Source organism: Mus caroli, unplaced genomic scaffold (genome assembly GCF_978045245.1).
Source record: "Mus caroli unplaced genomic scaffold, Mus_caroli_1 scaffold_17, whole genome shotgun sequence".
Taxonomy (NCBI): Eukaryota; Metazoa; Chordata; class Mammalia; order Rodentia; family Muridae; genus Mus; species Mus caroli.
In genome coordinates this window covers 73,236,937-73,258,527 of record NW_028227272.1, presented here as the reverse complement: position 1 = coordinate 73,258,527, position 21,591 = coordinate 73,236,937, and positions in this window count along the sequence as shown.

Here is a 21,591-nt window from a genome sequence, read left to right as displayed (position 1 = left end):
TTTTTTTTTTAGCAAACAAAGCAATTTATTTATTTATTTTTTATTAGGTATTTTCCTCAATTACATTTCCAATGCTATCCCAAAAGTCCCCCATACTCTCCCCTCCCACTCCCTTACCCACCCACTCCCACTTTTTGGCCCTGGCGTTCCCCTGTACTGGGGCATATAAAGTTTGCATGTCCAATGGGCCTCTCTTTCCAGTGATGGCCGACTAGGCCATCTTTTGATACATATGCAGCTAGAGTCAAGAGCTCCGGGGTACTGGTTAGTTCATAATGTTGTTGCACGTATAGGGTTGCAGATCCCTTTAGCTCCTTGGGTATTTCATTGGGGGCCCTGTGATCCATCCACTAGCTGACTGTGAGCATCCAATTCTGTGTTTGCTAGGCCCTGGCATAGCCTCACAAGAGACAGCTATATCAGGGTCCTTTCAGCAAACTCTTGCTAGTGAATGCAATGGTGTCATCGTTTGGAGACTGATTATGGGATGGATCCCTGGATATGGCAGTCTCTAGATGGTCCATCCTTTTGTCTCAGCTCCAAACTTTGTCTCTGTAACTCCTTCCATGGGTGTTTTGTTCCCAATTCTAAGAAGGGGCAAAGTGTCCACACTTTGGTCTTCGTTCTTCTTCACTTTCATGTGTTTTGCAAATTGTATCTTATATCTCGGGTATACTAAGTTTCTGGGCTAATATCCACTTATCAGTGAGTACATATCATTTGAGTTCTTTTGTGATTGTGTTATCTCACTCAGGATGATGCCCTCCAGGTCCATCCATTTGCCTAGGAATTTCATAAATTCATTTTTTTAATAGCTGAGTAGTACTCCATTGTGTAAATGTACCACATTTTCTGTATCCATTCCTCTGTTGAGGGGCATCTGGGTTCTTTCCAGCTTCTGGCTATTATAAATAAGGCTGCTATGAACATAGTGGAGCATGTGTCCTTCTTACCAGTTGGAACATCTTCTGGATATATGCCCAGGAGAGGTATTGTGGGATCCTCCGGTAGTACTATGTCCAATTTTCTGAGGAACCACCAGACTGATTTCCAGAGTGGTTGTACAAGCTTGCAATCCCACCAACAATGGAGGAGTGTTCTTCTTTCTTCACATCCTCGCCAGCATCTGCTATTTCCTGAACAAAAGTCATACCCTGTATTTCTTCCTACTGTACATGCACTTTATCCTCTTCTCTGTATAATTCCAGCAGTTTAATTAATGTGTATTCACGTTCTCAGCCCTTACTACATGTGGATATATACAGACTATGCAGTATAGACTTGTTAACAGTGTGTAAGGAAGCAGATTTTTTTAATAGACAAGGAAATGCAGAAATGCACTAAGTTGTAACATCTGGAGACATGGTTTTTAGAGGACAGCAGCAGTATGGGGAATTATGTTGTGAGTGGACTCTAGTTTCTATAATTTCTCTATGAAAATATCAAGTTGAAATAATCTTCGGTTCAGTCACAAGTGTCTCATTATTTTATCTAACTCAAAAATGGCATACAAAATTGATTGCTACATTTAATTTAGTATCAATTTAAGTTCCAGGTTAAGGAAAAAGTCGTGAAACTAACTCTAAGCAGATATAATATAATTACTATTGAAATAAAGACTGTGATAATGACGTGAGTTTATTAAAATAGAGTCCTCGAGTTCTAGAATCTTAGAACTCTACTTGGTATGATTTACTTGTAAACTCAAATATTTTGTGTTTCTACTACAATTTTTTTTTTTTTGCTGCTGCTTCTACATATTCTTGTGTTGTTAATCCTGTAATTCCAAATTAGTCTTATTGACAAAGAGTTTCCAAAACTTCATGAAAATGAAACCACTCATAGTATACTCATATTAGTTTCTTTATTTCTGAGACCTTCAGGGATATTTCATTTACATGTAATTTTTTTCTTTTCTGGGTCTTTTTGAAACCAGTTTCACTATGCCCTTGAACTCAGAGTCCTCCTGCCTCTGCTTCGCAACGCCTGGGATCATGGGCACCAGTATGATTTATGGGCACGTTGTATTTTTACATGGATGTTGGATGGAGGAAAACAAGGAGTTCTGTAAGCTGGGAATTTGTACTTTTTTTTAGGTGTATGTTGAAGCCTAGTTGGGATGGAATGCCTCTGATCAAAGTGATTGAGGTTAACAGCCTGGAGCAATTGCTGTCTGAACCTTCGCAATTGTTGACTGAAACACAGACCGTTTGTCTTCTAATGTCCTAAGTTTGTACAGTATCTGAAGTGTCTTAAGATGAACAAAGAAGTCTTTATGGTTGATAAGAAAAAAAAAAGTATGAGCTTTGAGTTATTCTTAAGAGTTTCTTTTTTTTTTTTTTGCAACGATATTTGATATTGACATTTAAGGCAAGGATTATTGATTTTTTAAGTCCTTCTTTTTCTCCTCTCTTATAAGCTATTTTCAAAGAGGTGGGGGCAGCCTTAACAATGGCCTTGACCTGCTTTTCCTGCTATATCACTTCAACCCACACACCTATGGTCACTTGATCTTTGACAAGGGAGCTAAAACCATCCAGTGGAAAAAAGACAGCATTTTCAACAAATGGTGCTGGCACAACTGGCGGTTATCATGTAGAAAAATGCAAATTGATCCATTTCTATGTCCTTGTACTAAGGTCAAATCTAAGTGGATTAAGGAACTCCACATAAAACCAGAGACACTGAAACTTATAGAGGAGAAAGTAGGGAAAAGCCTCGAAGATATAGGTACAGGGGAAAAATTCCTGAATAGAACAGCAATGGCTTGTGCTGTAAGATCGAGAATCAATAAATGGGACCTCATAAAATTGCAAAGCTTCTGCAAGGCAAAAGACACCGTCAATAAGACAAAAAGGCCACCAACAGATTGGGAAAGGATCTTTACCTATCCCAAATCGGATAGGGGACTAATATCCAATATATATAAAGAACTCAAGAAGGTGGACTCCAGAAAATCAAATAACCCCATTAAAAATGGGGCTCAGAACTGAACAAAGAATTCTCACCTGAGGAATACCGAATGGCTGAGAAGCACCTGAAAAAATGTTCAACATCCTTAATCATCAGGGAAATGCAAATCAAAACAACCCTGAGATTCCACTTCACTCCAGTCAGAATGGCTAAGATCAAAAATTCAGGTGACAGCAGATGCTGGCAAGGATGTGGAGAAAGAGGAACACTCCTCCATTGTTGGTGGGATTGCAAGCTTGTACAACCACTCTGGAAATCAGTCTGGCGGTTCCTCAGAAAATTGGACATAGTACTACTGGAGGATCCCGCAATACCTCTCCTGGGCATATATCCAGAAGATGTCCCAACTGGTAAGAAGCACACATGCTCCACTATGTTCATAGCAGCCTTATTTATAATAGCCAGAAGCTGGAAAGAACCCAGATGCCCCTCAACAGAGGAATGGATACAGAAAATGTGGTACATTTACACAATGGAGTACTACTCAGCTATTAAAAAATGAATTTATGAAATTCCTAGGCAAATGAATGGACCTGGTGGGCATCATCCTGAGTGAGGTAACCCAATCACAAAGGAACTCGCACAATATGTACTCACTGATAAGTGGATATTAGCCCAGAAACTTAGGATACCCAAGATATAAGATACAATTTGCTAAACGCATGAAATTCAAGAAGAACGAAGACCAAAGTGTGGACACTTTGCCCCTTCTTAGAATTGGGAACAAAACACCCATGGAAGGAGTTACAGAGACAAAATTTGGAGCTGTGACGAAAGGATGGACCATCTAGTGATTGCCATATGCAGGGATCCATCCCATAATCAGCTTCCAAACGCTGACACCATTGCATACACTAGCAAGAGTTTGCTGAAAGGACCCAGATATAGCTGTCTCTTGTGAGACGATGCCGGGGCCTAGCAAACACAAAAGTGGATGCTCACAGTCAGCTATTGGATGGACCACAAAGCCCCCAATGGAGGAGTTAGAGAAATTACCCAAGGAGCTAAAGGGAACTGCAACCCTATAGGTGGGACAACAATATGAACTAACCAGTACCCCGGAGCTCTTGACTCTAGCTGCATATGTATCAAAAGATGGCCTAGTCGGCCATCACTGGAAAGAGAGGCCCATTGGACTTGCAAAGTTTATATGCCCCAGTACAGGGGAACCCCAGGGCCAAAAAAGGGGAAGTGGGTGGGTAGGGGATTAGGGGGGTGGGTATGGGGGACTTTTGGGATAGCATTGAAAATGTAAACGAGGAAAATACCTAATAAAAAATAAATTAAAAAAATTGGCTAAATGTAGATTAGCAAGAGCAAATGAAACAGAACAAGAAAAAAAACTGTATTAATTTATATTTATGTTTTCTAGTTCATTCGGGAGCACATAAAAGTGGCTCATTAAATTGATAATGCTGAAGGCTTATATATCTAACTTAATATGAGAAAGGGAGAGGGGGAGAAAAATTCAAAGGAAGAATGCATGCATTTCTTTAGAAAACTCAAAATTTCTGGCAGCAAATAAGGGCTGAGAATGTTTGTGATACTGTTTGCTTAATCTAGCTTTTGCTATCTTAACTCTTAGAGAAGGAACTCCACCTTAGATGGATTCCTTGGGGACTTTCTTCTTTTTCCACGATGAAGGGAATCTAGGAAATTTCTCTTAACAGTTGTATACTGTGGTTCACTCTGCCACTACGCCATAAAGAAAAACATCTACCTTCACATGTAGGTCATCCTTATACATTGTTCAAGACACAATTTAAGACAGTCTCATAACTAATGGCAGTCAATCCTAGTGTTTTATTAAATACATCACACACTGAATAGATTTCTAACCATGTCATAGTTACTTTTTTGTTTTTAAAACTTATGTTCAGTTATATTTTAAATGATCATCTGTTCTAGGAGATCTGGTTAAGAAATCTTGATTTACATCCAATTCTCACAAAGGTGACTGACTCTAGCGTGTAAACTTGCAACTTGTTTTATGCTTACATGATATGAGGTATTAATAGCCATCTTATAAGACCAATGTGACACACATGGAATAAATTCTCACCTAGAAAGATGGCTCAGTGGGTAAAAACATTGGAAATGCAGACTCCACACAAAAATCCAGATGTAGAAACACACCTCTGTAATCCTGGCACACTCCTGGAGAGAGGAGGTGCAGAAAAACAATGAACTGTCTGGAAGCTCCTTCAGGCTGGTTAGCCTGGAGCTTGTTGCACAGTGACAGAAACAAGAGAAGCCCTGCCCCCACAGGGAAGAAGGCAGGTGTCACCCCAGAAATTTGTTTTCTGCTTCTCTGCCTGATGCTGTGGCATGCACATGAATATCCTGGCACAAAGTAAATACATTGTTGGCATTTAGTCTAGGCTCCCCCTCATAGTTACCTGGCAATAGCCAGGTGTGCCTGACTCACTATTAAAGGGGCTGCTTGTCCCCTCCTCGCTGCTCTTTTGCTTCCTTCTCTTCTCCTACTCCTGCCCCTTTCCTTTTTCCAACTTTACCCATTCCCCTCCACCCACCTCAGGGCCAGCCTCTCTTCCTCTCCTCCTCCTCATTCTTGTTGTTGTTGTTGTTGTTGTTGTTGTTGTTGTTGTTGTTGTTCTTCTTCTTCTTCTTCTTCTTCTTCTTCTTCTTCTTCTTCTCCTACTTTCTCTTTTCTCTCTCTCTCTCTCTCTCCCCCTCTCTTTCTCTTTCTCTACCATAGTGTGGTGGTACCTCAGGAGAAGGGATGCCTCAGCATTGGCCCGCAGACACCCCCCCTTCCCCCACACCATATTGCGCCTCCACCAAATGTATTCTTGGCTTCCCTCTTTTTATAAAACACAACATAAATAATTTTTAAAAACCATTTTAATGGGATGAAGAATATACAAGGCTGAACAGATTGCCTAGCACAGGGCAGTGATTCAGCAAATTTCTGATGCTTCTCCATCTAGATGAACACAGCTTTTCATGTTGGGAATGGCACTCACCACTTACCATCTTCCCTTGTTTCCTTTCTTTCTTTCTTTCTCTTTCTTTCTTTCTTTCTTTCTTTCTTTCTTTCTTTCTTTCTTTCTTTCTTTCTTTCTTTCTTTCTTTCTTTCTTTCTTCCTTCCTTCCTTCCTTCCTTCCTTCCTTCCTTCCTTCCTTCCTTCCTTCCTTCCTTTCTTTCTTTCTTTCTTTCTTTCTTTCTTTCTTTCTTTCTGTATCATAGTTTAACCAAAGTAGAGATGCAACAGTGTTCTCTGCTTCTTGGTGAGCGCGGTCTGATGTATCTTTACACTACATTAACACTGATATCCCTTTTAAGGTCACTATGCCATGTTGTCACTAAAGCCTAGCCAAGCGGAATCACATAGTCATTTGCAAGCCCTCGATATTTGTTTGGCAAGGTGGAGGCTTAGGCTTCTGGATCATAAATTAATGGATAAGTTAATCTTCCTTTTTTAATTAAGAAAAGTCAACCAAGCATAAATGTTGATTAAACTGATGACGGAACTGAACCGAATATAGATAATATATGTTACACAAATTACATAGCCTGTGTCTCTCCATGAAAGGGAAAGAGGGAATCAATATGATTATCCAAAATATATTGGCATAAAAGTTAACAAAATAATGCTTACCCCAATCAATTGTATGATAGTTTTTCATTTATTGCCTGCTCTGTTGGTTGGGAAAAACTAACAAACAAACCAAAACCACTATTCTCTTCAAAATTTTATTTAAATACTTATTTCAAACATTTAAATGATCATATTCCTCTTCCATGGTTTTAAATCTATAAATACTGACAAGTTAGCACACTGTTACATACATGTCTTTAAAGGAGGAGGTGCTAAAAATAAAGGGAAAATACAAATATAAAATTTCTAAATGGTGTTGTGTTGGGTGTTTTCCCATTGCTTTTCGTTATCGTTTCTTAGTCCAAGGATGAGTGCTAAGAACAAAGTCTTAGTCATTTCTAAAGGGGTGAATCACCTGTTCTTCCCTCAAATGAGTCAGGGTTAGAAACTGAAGTTAAAACTGTCCCAGGGTACAGGGGAGTAAGAAAAATATAAAAAGTGACCCCTTTCCTATGCATGGGCTGAGTTCTTGAGAATCTATCTTTTTTTAATTTTTATTTTATTTTTTATTTTTTGCTTTTCTCTTTTGCTCTTCCTTTTTTTTTTTCCCCCAAGGAAAAGGGGATCCAAGCAAAGGGACAGGGATGTAAAATTGCATCACGCAATGGGTTCAGATCTAAAGAAAATAACAAAACAGACATTTTGTTCCTCTCAAAGAACAGAACAGCTCTGCGCTGTTCTCTTGGCACTCCCCAGCATTTGGCACGTTCTGTTTCCCCCTTATTTTCCCTGTTTATGCTCAAACATCTAAATGCCTGTATCAGATTTCCTGTGAGCCTTCAGATTTGCATTCCCTTTCCAAAAAGCACAGCATCCAGTTAGAGAGAACATTTGCTCTGCTGTGCAAGGAAGCAGCCTTCATATAAGCCTGCAGGGGTCTCTTGAAGTCTGAGCCCTGAAACTAGAAAGAGGACACCTGGCCATGCCCCTATTCTCCCTAAATCTCTCCAGTGTATGAGATTTGCTAAAATGCTCTTAGCCTGGGACCAAACAACTCAAAAAACAAAGAAAACCTCAATTGTTTAATGTCCTGCTTTAAAAACAAACAAAACAAAACAAAACAAAACAAAACAGAACAACAATGACAAAATCCCCACAAATATAAACTATTAAGGTTCAGTTTACTATCAACAGTCATATAAATTTGGAAGAGTTTATAAAGTATAGGCATGATATCTTAAAAGGACTTTTTATTTATTTATTTATTGAAAATTCTAAGGTAATGAAATAACGTGAAACACCTTAATGAATCCAAAGTTCTGACTTGTTCTTTACTTGAATGTATATTTCTCCCTCCAAGCCCGTCTGTGTTAGTGTATATTAAGGATTTTATTTTATATTTGTTTTTCTTTTTTTTTTTCTCAGATACTCATGTGGCTTACATCTTCATGTTTTTTTAAGTGCACCCTCTAATGCCACTGTGATAGCATACCATTCTTGTTGTCTCCAGGGTCCTTTCTGACCTGGCTTGTAGCTCTCACCTGCCTCGTTGCCTTTCTTCTCTTTAGCTAATGACAGCCATTTGACATTCTCTATATTCATTTGCTTATCTCTAGTCTTCTTTTTGAATACAAACTTTAAGAAAGCAGAGACTACACAGGTTTTTGTCTGTCTACCCCTAACCCACATCTAGCATAGCTTCTGGTACACAGACGTACATAATGCATGCTTGCAATGTGGAGAGGAAAAGGGAATGTGTTTGATTCTGGTACAAAAATGATCCCTGAATAGGGAAAATAAATAAGTTGATGAATGAGTGTGTGATTGCTAACACAACATGGAAAGGGCCTTCCCTTTTGTTTGTATGTCTCAGATCTATTTATTGTTTTGTTGTATTCTGCTCAAAGGTAAGCTCAGTCAGGAGGCTGTGTGTTGACTAATGAGATAGAGATACAGCCTGAGCCCAGCAATAGTCATACATTTGATACCCATTCATTTTTCTCCGGTGACATTTTAATATATTTTGGTGAAGATATTCCCAAGATAATGAGGATAGGTCGAGCAAGCTTTGAAGGTGATGAGTCTTTTTCCCATTATCAAAGACAAATACAGGTGTGGGATGTGTGCAGAGCACTAAAGCAGGAGAAGAAAATGAGAAAAATCTCAATGAAAAGAAATTAAAGCCCTGCAGTAATTGAAAGAAAGGCCAAGTTGAAAGCATAAATCCCCAGTGTCAGCGAGGATTTAGACTGATGCAGGGTGAGTGGACCTATGGCTTCCTCTCGTGATGTGATTCATTTTGAGAGAATCTCATTTTCCTTGCCAAGAATAGTTCCTGGGTTAGTGAAAATTCCATCTTCAGTGTAATCACATCAGCCAAATTCTGGCCCTGTATATTATGAAATGAGGAACAAACTATTCCTGACTTATTTTTGATATTCTAAAGGTAATATCAAAGAAGTCAATCCTTCCCGCATTTAAATGTTGAGATATTTGCATTAGGTCACAGGATTCCTGCTGAAATTTACTTGTAAGGTCCATTAAAGATCATGAAGACCTTTGATCACAAATTTGGACTTTATCCAAATGGCTGGGTAAGAAATGAACTCACTTAGAACAACATCGTCTTGATGGTCAAATGAAGGAGCTGTTCCAGTGAGTTATTTTCAGTGGACTGACACGTCAAGGTAAGAGGGAACATAGAAAGGTCAATTTAAAGAGTATCAAGTCTGAAGCAACCTGGAGAGATATCATCAAGATGAAGATTGCGCTTTAAAGGGCACAGGCCATGGATCAATTTGTTATGAAATTGATCATGATGCAACAAATTACACTGAAACATTTTCTCTGATTGCTGTCTACAATGGCACTGAATTGGGGCAAGTAGTTCGCTCAGTTTGTACCAATGGGTTTTTTAACATTTTTTCTACAATATATTTATTTATTTATTCACTTTAAATCCCAATATCTGGCCCCCTTCTCTTCCCAGTTCTGCCCTCCCAATCCCTCCCCCTCTTCACCGCTGGAAAGAGGGAGGCCCCATTTGGGTATCATCACTCCACCCTAGCACATCAAGTCTCTGTAGGACTAGGTGTATCCTCTCCCACTGAAGCCAGACAAGGCAGCCCAGTTAGGGGAATGGGTTCCATGCACAGGAAACAAATTCAGGGACAACCATGGCTCCAGTTGTTGGGGACCAAGCTGCACATGTGCTACATATGTATGAGGGGAGAGGGGCTAGGTCCAGCCCATGGTAGTGTTTTGGTTGGTGGTTCAGACTCTGGGAGCCCCCCCCGTGAACCAGGTCAGTTGACTGTTGGTCTTCCCATGGAGGCCCTGTCCTCTTCAGCTTCCTCAATCCTTCCTTCAACCTTTCCACATGACTCAATGATTTCAATGATTAAAATGAATATAGCTTTTGCTGAGAGGATGGGGAAGCCATTTGAATGATCAGTTAAGGCACAGAGCTGATGGGAGTAATGTTCACAAATGTCTTCACTCATAAATCTTCTATATGTCCTACAGAACAAAATTTCATTTCAAACTTCAATTTTTCTCCTGGCTGGGCAGTTTAGTATAATGAGTTGATATTCAAATTCTCCAGGTAGTATAGATGAGCACAATAGATGTCTCTCTTCTGCATCTTTGTGTTTTGCAATTTTAATCAATCTCGATCTGATAAAATGAAATGAAAAACACTCAGAAATGTGAAGTTCATTAGTCTTATATTGTCCACTGTTCCAAATAATGTGATGGAATCTCACATGCTTTCTTTCCAACAGGGTATGGTCCCCACATTGTTGGACATATCAATACAGTAGGTGCCAATCTTCCATTAATCACTTATTAGTCATCCTGGTTGTTAGGACAACCAGTGTATGGTTCAAGTAATCCTACTCTAGGAGCCTGACGCTATATGACAAACCTGTGGTATTCTCTCATTGCATCTCATTGCATAAGTAAGGGTATAGTATGGCTGGCTGCCTCAGGCTCCTGCTCTCGTGACTTTCCTGCTAGTGTGGACAGTGTCCTGGAATTGTGTGCCAAAGTAACCATTTCCTCACTTAAGTCGCTTCATCAAAGGAATGGAGATGCAACTATTGTAGTAGAGTGCTCAAGAGGGATATCTTGTAAGCTGACCATGATCTGCCCTTCCCGGAAAGTGCTTTCTGTGCCTTCATGCACATCTCTCAGTTGTTTTTGTCGACCTATGAGGCTTGATTATTTTGCTTATTTACAGAAGGACTAAGGTACAAACTGGTACATGAAGATGTCATTGTCAAGTTCCAGCAAATCAAGGATTTCCATTTTATTCTAGTCTGAATTCTTTCAAAGCGATCAACTTCTGAAATCTACCTGAGCACATAATAATATGACTTAAAATATACACTTGAAAAGCCTGTAGGAGTGTTATAACTTTTGCCAAATTGTATAGAGTCGGTTTTCTAATGTGACATTTAATCAATATATTCTTTTGAGATAAAATTAATCTAATTACAGTGTTAATTTGAATGACACACCCAGAATACAGAGTGAAAACAACATGTCATTAGGTTTTAGTGAACTTTTAATGTAGTTTTCCCTAACAGTCACACAAAAAGAGAGGAAAAAAAAAAAAAGGCCACATAAAGGCTAATTTTTCTGAAATCCCATCTGGTATTTTTGTTCGAATTAAGCTCAGTGATTTAAAGGTTACACATACTGTATAACAATTAGCATCATTATAGGAAATGTGTTACCTTAGACCTCCCTGTTTTCTTACTCTAGTGCAGACTGATTTTTACAAAGGATAGAGTTTCTTTGGATCCAGGATTCTGGAGATACAAGTTAAAGGGGATCCATCTGGTGATGCCCTTTCTGTGCCACTGTCCTGAGGTAGACCAGAGTAGCACACAGAAAGGACTTGAAGTGTGCATTTGTGCATCTATGTGCATATCTGGTCTCTGGTCCTCTCTGGAAGCCACCAGGATTCAATCATGAGACCCTCACACTAACAACTAGATCTAATCCTAATCACTTTCCAGAGGACCCATAGTTAAGTTAACCCCATCTCAATATCTCACAAAAAGCTCCTATTTTAAGTACGTGACACCTTGGGGGACACTCAAACCATACCAAATGAGGACAGTACTCTAAAACAACGGGCTTTTATCAGGCAGGCCGTGAACCAGTGTGAGGGTAATTTGTTTGCTTTAAAACGAAAACAAAATTGGAGATTGTTTGCATATTTCTCCATGTGTTTGTTTTCTTTCTATACAGACTTCAGAGAAAGTGGCGATCAAAACATTACAAAATATTCATGAATTCCATTGACTTTTCTATCTAATGAAAGTGAGATTTGTTTTGTTAATTATAAGAGAATTACATTCCTTACTCCAAAGAGACTAACAATATCAGTTTTCAATTTCAAATTTAAATTTTATATACAGTATAAATATCAAGAAGTCCTGTACATATTATCTTTACCCCTGGGAAGTAAGACTAAGATACTCTTTTAGAATAATTGTGTAGTAATTGTTAATTGCATGACATGTAGTTAAGGATTTTTTTTTTTTAGATTTACGTATTTGTTTATTTCTAGGTGTATGAGTGTTTTGACTACATGTATGTGTGTGTAGCACAGATGTGCCTGGTGCCCACAGATGTCAGAAGGACACATTAGAATTCTTGGCACTGATGTTTCGGACGGCAGTGAATCACCATGTAGGTGCTGAGAACTGAACCTGTATTGTCTGCTAGAGCAACAAGTCATCTTAATGGCGGAGCCAATTCTCCATCTTCTAACTATGGGTATTTTATATGAAACCTGTATCTGCTATTCAATTTACAATTAAAAGGGCAAACTCAAGATGATCATTATTTTTTAAGATCTTTTTTCTTGAAACACACACACACACAACCAAATGTCCTTGAGATGAATGCAAAATGGAAAACTCACCGATATTTCTGCAAAGACCCACAGTATGCAAATTAGAGGACTACCCTGACTGTATATTCCAGTGAGGCCCGAGTGTGGGAAACTCCGCAAGACTGGACAGCACAGCAGTGGTCTGGCCGTGAACTTCATAAGAGTCAGGACTGTCACTGGGCATGCTGATCAGTGTCAGGGATTGCCACCTGGCTAATTCATCTCATGGTAATGATAATAATGACATTAGGTATACACACAGTATGTACCAAGCGCTTTGCATAAATTAACTCATTTAATTATGACAACAAACTCTTAATGGTACGACGTACCGTTATTAACTCCATCGTTGAAGATGCTTTGTGGTCCAGGGGAAGTGAGTGACAGATTTATATAATGCAGTACTGTTAGATAATAATTTGCAGATATCAATCATCGGCAGAATAGTGCCCCCTCCATATATATAGTTATTGGACACATTATTGATACTTCTAATCCGAATAAGTCGATATAAGAATAAGGAATAACTTGAACATTTTTTGATTGGGATAAATTATGTACAGGGTTGGCCACAGTTCAGTAGTTTTCCAAATCCATTCTCTAACAGACAACATTATATTCATGATAATCTCTCAGAGAATTATTTGCTCTTGGTATAGCTTATATAAGTAGTGCTAGATAAATCACAAGCCAGCCCATTCTACCAACTCAGAAATACAACTCTCTGGCTCTTAAGATAAAATATCATTTTGGGTCAAATTAAACAGTCGTCAGGAATCATCTTCTGCCCTAAGAATCCGCAGGGAGTGTTAAGACTTCTTCAGCTTCTCTGCTGTGTGCCCGTTTTGAGTTCTATAATCCTTACTAGAAAATAATGGTTGAAATCAAATATCAAAGTCAGAATGACAGGTCTAGCTATTTTTCTGAGTTCCGTGTGTAGGTTAGACATGCGCCTGCATCTAGCACAAGTATTACATCTAAGTGGCTATTTCAGGGACCTTTCAGATGGAATTGCCATCATATGATTTGAAACAAGTTCAGTAGTAGGAAAAAAAATCACATTTTTATAGACTGATAGGTTACAGAAGTAGCTGTAGTTTCACACAAAATTTGGTGGTGTGTTTTGAGGAGTCAAATCAAAGTTAGGCTCTGCAGAAATGACAATGGGTCTATGAGCCTTCTGCACGCCCTTTGGTACCTCTGAAGCCTTTTATGTGACATATATAAGTGTGCACTAGGGTCCCCTGGGAACTGCTATCCACCTTGTATGTCAGCAGTGTAAGTGTGAAATGATGGAGCAGGGCTAGCAATGGATTACAGACTTATTTACTCTGAGAAGCAATAGGTATGGTGGTTAATTTTATGGGCATTTGACTGGGTCTCTGGGTGTCACGGTATTTGGTCAAACGTTTTACTGGGTATATCTGGGGTGCTGTTTCTGAAGGAGAGCTTAATATCTGAAAGAGCTGACTAAAGCAGATTGCCCAGCCAGTGAGTAGTCTCACCTCATTTTATTCAGTCAAAGTCCTAAATAATACAGTGTTAAAGTCTGTGGCTCCTGAGGTTAAGATGGAAGTCCTCCTATTTCAAGGCATTGAGCGGGGACACTGGTGTCTTCTGTCCTTTAGATTTATAGCCTTTGGGTCTCTAGACTGAAACTATACCTTGGATATGCTGGGATCCTGACATTCTAATTTTGAATTTTGGGAGCATAACTACCATGTTCTTAAACTTACTTTGCTGTGTACACATGTGTTAGTTCTTTTCTTCAGAAAACACTAAATGATATAATAGGTATCTTGAAGGTACAGCTCCATCCAAACAGTCTCTTTGTAATGGGTCAAATATTTACCACTTTCTTTCCAAATTGAAACTCTTACATTGAAGACACAATCAGGTACCATTTCAGAACACGAGCTTGCACTCCAGCCTTGTGACCTTGTCATAAAACTAGACTTGTTTGCAATTCTCAAACTAGTGATTAGAAACAGTTCTTTATGGTGAATGGGGATACCACGACACACTAGATGTCAAATGTCAGAGCAGGGCATAGGTGTAGGCATGGCAGATGGCTCTAAAGACCTGTATCAGAAGTGAAGGAGCCATGCCCCCACTGTGTTGTTGAGTGGGTGTGAGGTACCCACTGCTCACCATTATACTTCCAGTGGGACACAGAGATGAGTCTCTTAGCTAGGTTAGCTGGTCAGCAAGCTGAATGAACGAGAGAGCTGGACACTGGTGGCATTGCCTACCACATCTTGCTATTCCTTGTGTGGAGACAGCACTTGGATCTTCCTGGACCATTTCCTTGTAGAACAACTTTAAGAGACATCCTTTACAATCTCCCAATAGGGGCGCTGTTCGCATCAATTTCCTTGGGAAAGGAAGGAAGCAAAACCTAAGTTGTGACACTTAATATTTCTATGAAGCAGTGAAACTTTAGCTCAGGGAAGCACTTCCCTGCTTGATCCTGTAAGGAGTTAGTAGGCAGGAAGTGGCTGAGGAATAGATATCAGGGAGGCTTAAAGGCAAGGAAAGGAAGAGTAATTCCCTTCCACATCAGTAGTTGATTCACGCTCTATGATGGTTTGTGTATGCTCTACCCAGGGAGAGAGGTATATTAGAAGGTGTGGCCTTGTTGAAGTAGGTGTGTCACTGTGGGTGATTTAAGAACCTCATCCTAGCTGCCTGGAAGTGAGTATTCTGCTAGCAGCCTTCAGATGAAGATGTAGAACTCTTATCTCCTCCTACACCATGCCTGCCTGGATGTTACCATGTTCCCTCCTTGGTGATAACAGACTGAACATCTGAACTTGTAAGCCAGTCCCATTTAAATGTTGTCCAGGTATGGTAGTACAATCCCTGGAGGCAAAGACAAGGAGATTTCTGAGTTCAAGGCCAGCCTAGAACAGAGCAAGTTTTAGGTGAAGAAAAATGTACATCCAGTTTTGGTGGACCACACCTTTAATCTCAGTGCTTAGGAGGCAGGCATGCAGATCTCAAGAGCTCAGTCAGTCTACAGAGCAAATTCCAGGACAGCCAGGCTTAGGCAGTGAAGGAGTTGGGAAACAGAAAGCTGGTGATCATGTAATAGAACTAGGGGGCCATGTTCCAGCCCCAGCAAGCAGCAGAACTCGACAGCTTTGGCCACATGGCTCTGGCTTTAGAGTCCAGAAGAGATGGGACTACTGGGACAATTGACGCTGGTTAGTGGGAGCTAAGAAATTAGTGGTAATTAAGAAGACATCATCATCACTGAGGTGAAATCTTATGGGAAGTGTTTTCTGAAAGCACAAAGAAGCTGTGTTCCAGAGATAGCCGAGGGTGTACCTCCTGCAGCAGGTGTACTTGGTAATGTGTAAGAGTCACCCAGGTGGTACTGGTTTTGAAGGCATGAAGGGGTCATGAAGAGCAGCTGAGGTTTGATATTGTTAGAGGCCATGGAAGGTCATTGGTGAAGGTGCAGTCTCAGTTGCAATTGATGGCCCCAGACTGAAGGGATCATGCAAAGTAGTTGAGGCTTGGTACTATGAGAGCCTATGAGAGGCTATTGGTGAAGCCTAATTGCAGCAGAAGACCCCAGTGTATTGGAGATGCCAGTACCATGGGCTGATCACCAAGAACAGCAGCAGTGGAGTAGATCGACCTGAGCTTAGAGTGCTACAGGGGGCAGAGCTGGAGATGTGACCTAAGCCCTTTGGAGGAGCCTATGAAATCATGTGTGGGTCCCAGACACTGAAACAAGAAGCTGTAAGTTTCTCTGGAGACCCCAAGATGTTCAAGATGCCAGAGCCATGGGCTATCTGCTGAGAAAAGCTGCTGAAAGGGAATGGAACCAACCCAGGAGAAAGAAGATGAAAAATGAGTTGGAGATCTGTATACTGCTTTGACATCAGATGTGGAGATGCAGAGTTTGGAGTTTGCCCAGCTGGTTTCCTGTCTTGCTTTGGGGCTTACAGTTAAGTGATTGGATGAATCTGAAAAAAGACTTTGAACTTTGGACTTTTAACAGTGTTGAGACTGCTATAGACTATGGGGACTTTAGAAGATGGATTAAATTTATTTTTTATTATGTTAAGTTTAGGTATGGCTCCAATAGACTTACATGTTTAGATAAGCTTATGGGGGCCAGGGAGTGGAATGTGATGGTTTGTATATGCTTCACCCAGGGAGTGGCACTATTAGAAGGTGTGGTCTTGTTAGAGTAGGTGTGTCACTGTGGGTGTGGGCTTTAAGACCCTCATCCTAGTTTCCTGGAAGTGAGCATTCTGCTAGCAGCCTTCAAATAAAGATGTAGAACTCTCAGCTCCTCCTGCACCATGCCTGCCTGCCATGCTCCCATGTTCCTACCTTGGTGGTAATGGGCTGAACCTCTGAACCTGTAAGCCAGCCCCACTTAAATGTTGTCCTTATAAGAGTTGCCTTGGTCATGGTGTTTGTTCACAGCAGTAAAACTCTAAGACAGGGTCCAATAAGCATGCAGAGTCTAGAAAGTGGCAGAAGTTCTAACCGTGTAGCTGCCATGACACTTGCTACAGGCAAACCTTGCTATTTTTGTAGAACACAGAGAGACCAAGAGAGAAGACTAAGAAAGGAGAACACGGGTTCTGAGCTCTGAAGGAGGCTGGTTTTAGGGACAGAGCTTCCTCTGAAGGAGGCTGGTTTTAGGGACAGAGCTTCCTCTGAAGGAGGCTGGTTTTAGGGACAGAGCTTCCTCTGAAGGAGGCTGGTTTTAGGGACAGAGCTTCCTCTGAAGGAGGCTGGTTTTAGGAACAGAGCTGGAAGCTCCAGTTCACCCTAGCCAAGACCACTCACATTTTTCATTCCAGGGGACCACAGGTCACATCAAGCTGTAGCCCACTCAGATCCTTGAATTCGTGTGGTCTTTAGATTGCCATGCAATGCAACGTGTGATCAATATGATGCCTATTTAAGATGTATGTGTGGGCAAAACTCCCTCAATACTGTGAACAAGTTTTAGTTGTTCAGTTCTGGTTTTTGGTTGGTTTGTTGCTACAGCTCTTCAAAAATTTCAGTGCTCGAAATTACTTAGCAAGATTTGTATGGCTCTTTTGGGAAACCTTTGAAAAATTTGATGCTGAAGATATTTTAGCGTAAAGTCCTTTAGTGTTTCGCTGGGTAGTCATTCCTTTCTGGCAGAGTCTTTAAATGCAGCAGTTTCCTCTGTAACCGGGTGTGCAAAATGTTGGATGCAAGAATCAAGATGTCTCTGTAGTCTTTTAGAGTTTTTAAGTGTCGAATGTGCAAAATGTTGGATGCAAGAATCAAGATGTCTCTGTAGCCTTTTAGAGTTTTTAAGTATCTTAGTCTATGTGAGAAAATTTTATCTAGCATAGGGAGCACTTTTTTAATGTATTGTAAGCACCAAAATATTTAGGGCTCTGCTTCTGTATTGATTATATTTTATTTATTTTATTTTATTTATTTATTTAATTTTTTTTTCTTTGAGACATGGTCTCACTTTGTAGCATTGACTGGCCTGGAACTCACTATGTAGACCAGCCTGGCCTGGAATCTGACAAAGGTTGCTTCTATCTCCAGTACTGGGATTGCAGGTGTGCACCACCATATCTGGTCTTTGTTTATTGTTTGAAACATTGATAGTAATCTTTTCTTTTTTTTTTTTTAAATCTCAGTATGCTTGAGCTAATGTTAAGGTCACGGGCAGACGGTACTCTTATGGAAAGTAATATCAGTCTAGTGAGATGACTAATGATTATGGACTAAAAGAGAATATCAGATGTGTACTGTTCTTTACTTTGTCCATGTACACACACATGCATGCACACACCCACACATACTCACACATGCATGTGTCTAGCCTGCAAATATATCACTTTCCCTTCTCTTGTAAGAAGTTTTATATACTAGGGATTTTGGATATGAAAAGTGGCCTGGCAAAATTGGAAATGCAAACCATTTGGGGGAGTTCTGATAGCCTCGGATGCCTGATGGATAAGCATTTATTCCCATTTGTAATTTCTGTCTCTGCATATGGACAGTACTGTCTGCATGAGCTTAACGAGCATGTGTAGGATAGAAACCATCAGCTCACCTTTTGTAAATTGTCCAGTCCTTTTTAACAAGGTAAGAGAGAAAAAAAAAATCAATGTTTGATACTGTGAGCAGTTTTGAAGAGTGGGTGTGACTTGGACAAATGATTCTTTATACAGGAGGTCTAAGAAGCTCAGCATTTCGCTTGAAGTAAAAGCAGGAACCAAGCAAAAACTTCTACCAATGAGCACTTATTTATTAGCAGGCATTTTCTATAGCAGTTAATATATGTTTTAAAGCTCTTCCCAACCCCACCCCAGTTAACTAAGAATAGATAAATATTTTTAATTTTTAAGGCACCTCTACATTTCTCCTTCTGATTTGTGTCATATGCATGCATATTTGCCTTGCCATATGCCACTTACCCATTTCTGAGTCTAGTTACTCAAGAAACCTTTCTTAGATTCTATTAAGTAGCAGGTACTATAATACTGTTGAAGATGCAAAAATAGTTTACACTATTTCTGGGCCAGAAGAGACCATACGTTAATGGAAGAAGAACACCGTGAACTAAATTCCAACTACGGAAAGTTCGCTCATGAATTAAAAGGGACACGGGAGCTTTACTGGAGCAAATGAGTTGAGACTTTGCAGAAGTAGATTCTGACAGTCTAGGGAAGACACAGTGCTTTGTAGTGAATGCAAGCACAGTCATGGATAAGACCCGGCTGTTGAGGAAAGCCCGGGGCAGGGGTGGGGTGGGGTGGGGTGAGAGTCAATTGTTGAGGCCTACGCAAACTACATGAGCTTCCCTACCTTAAAGAGAATGTGATATCCTCAGAATTGCACTTCTGAATGGGTAAGTGGAAGATGGCCGGAAGGTGGAGGGGTGCATCACGAAGGAACCAGAGGCTGAGCCACGAGGATCTAGTCGCTCGAAGCTCTGTACTAGGGCAGCAGTGGCACAGGAGCTGGAGGGGAACGCAGCCTTCAGCAGGTACTCAGGAAAGCATTTCATGGGAAAGAGAAGATGCAGTTTCCGACTGCAGAAAAACACAAGAACAGGGGCAGGGTGCGTGCTGTGTTCTTGTGTCGGGAGAGCAGAGGGGAGGGGTGCTAGGGTAGGAGAAGGAGGACATATGCAGAGATTAGTTCCTCCCTCTCCCATGCACACTTTGTTGAAGTTAATAGAGATAAAGATAACACGCTCACAGTGTCACAGGCTTGAGCACTGAAGAAGTTACGGTGAAGGGAGACAGCACATCACACGCATGTGAAAGAGAACCTTGATGGATTTGGTGAACAAAGAGAGACAGCAGCTTTGAAAGTCGGTTCACAGAACAACAGTACATAACTTTCCATACCTTAAGGATGATGCAGTATGCTATAGATTTAGGGTACAACACATGACTTAGCATGTTTGAAGTATTTTACTTCAGAATCATTCATGAACACATTTGGACGTATTTTTGATGTTTTTAAAATATGATTTCTGTAGGTTAAATTCTTAGGAATGAGATGACTGGGGAGAACAACAGGAATGTATTTCTCCTACGCCCATTTGTTATTATTTATACACGTGATATTAAGGAATAAATTTAAGCTTAAAGATGGTGAATGAAATAAGGTGATAGAATTTCTGCACTGAAAGCCAAAGCCTTTGCAAATGTGGCTGGCTGTGCTGTTCCTTTTGAGACTAGTCTCTTGCCTTCCATCTGACTCACTTATAAGGAGAATTTCATGTAGTGTGGGTCCAGTTCCCAGTCAAAGCTCTATTGTGACATCCTAGTGCTGCCACTTAGGCGGCACTCAGAGAAGAAGAAAGCCGAGAGATGATGCAACAAAATGTTGGGGAAATTAGAGTTTACTGTGACTGGAAAGATGCCGCTGATCGAAAAGACAAGTTGCATTTTTGCTGCATAGCATTCATGCAGATAGGCCCATTTATTATCAAAAATGTGTAGCTGAAGAACTGTGGTTTCTAACCTTAACTAAGTTATCAGGTGAGCCACAAAGTCAGTTGCTAAAGATGATCATTTAAAAGGAAATGAATGAATCTACTACATAAAATGCAATAGTTTGTGCTAAAATAATTAAACTGCGTTCAATGGCCTAATGTTGATTTTACAGCCTTTTTTTTTTTTTTCCTTGCTGGTGTTTTTGATTTTCAGTTTCCAAGGGGAAGATGTATTTGTATTTGTATGTATTTGGCTCATGTATCTGAATATAGTCCCTTAGGGAAAATAATACGGCTGCAACTATTGCTTTTTAGAGACTCCCTTCCTTTGACTGGCTGCCTGAACAGCCTGTGTCTTGCATCACCCAAGTTACAAGTCCCCGAAAGGAAGAGAAACAAGCAGGAAGAGCAATAGTTTTTAAACTAAAACTTTAAGTTGTGAAGTCAAACTGGAGATGAAGGTTTCTGACAGACCGTGCAACGGCTTCACCGTTTTTCAAATTATAATTTCCCAGTGTTCTTTGCTGTAAACCATTGCCCTTTGGGTTAAGAATTTGAGCTTTTATCCAGAAGGCATCTCAGAGGACCCATTTACAAAATCAGATCTTGGGGCCAAAATTCTTTATTACCCCTTTGCTCTGATGCTACTTGAATGCAAATGATAAAAAAAAAAAGGTCACAGTTCACCTGCTCAAAATATTATTGTAGAAAGGATGTAATAGAGATATAATTAGAATTAAAATATAAATGATTGATATAAATAGATGTAAAAATTGTTCTTGCTTAACCGAGGTATCAAGCGGAGTGAAAGGAAAGTGTATCTATGAGATGAAGCAAGAAGTGACTTTTAGCCGAGTGTACTGAATTCATTTGGAACCTTTAGCTTAGAAATTCCTAGATCTGTAAAAGTAATCACACACTAGCATGATCCATAGCAGTTTGAGCTGCATTTACATAATTGCAACGGATATGATTAATACAAATTATATTAATTGCTTGTTTTACCACTTTCGGCTGTTGGGCTGATTTACACGCGTTGCTTTGGTATGTTCAAGAAATGATCTGAATGATCTTTTCATTTCAGTGAAAGAACTCGTCATAGAAAGCATGCTTTGATATGTTGACAGCAGAAGTTCATCTGTAAAGGGTAATCTCCGGGGCTTCCTAAGCGAACC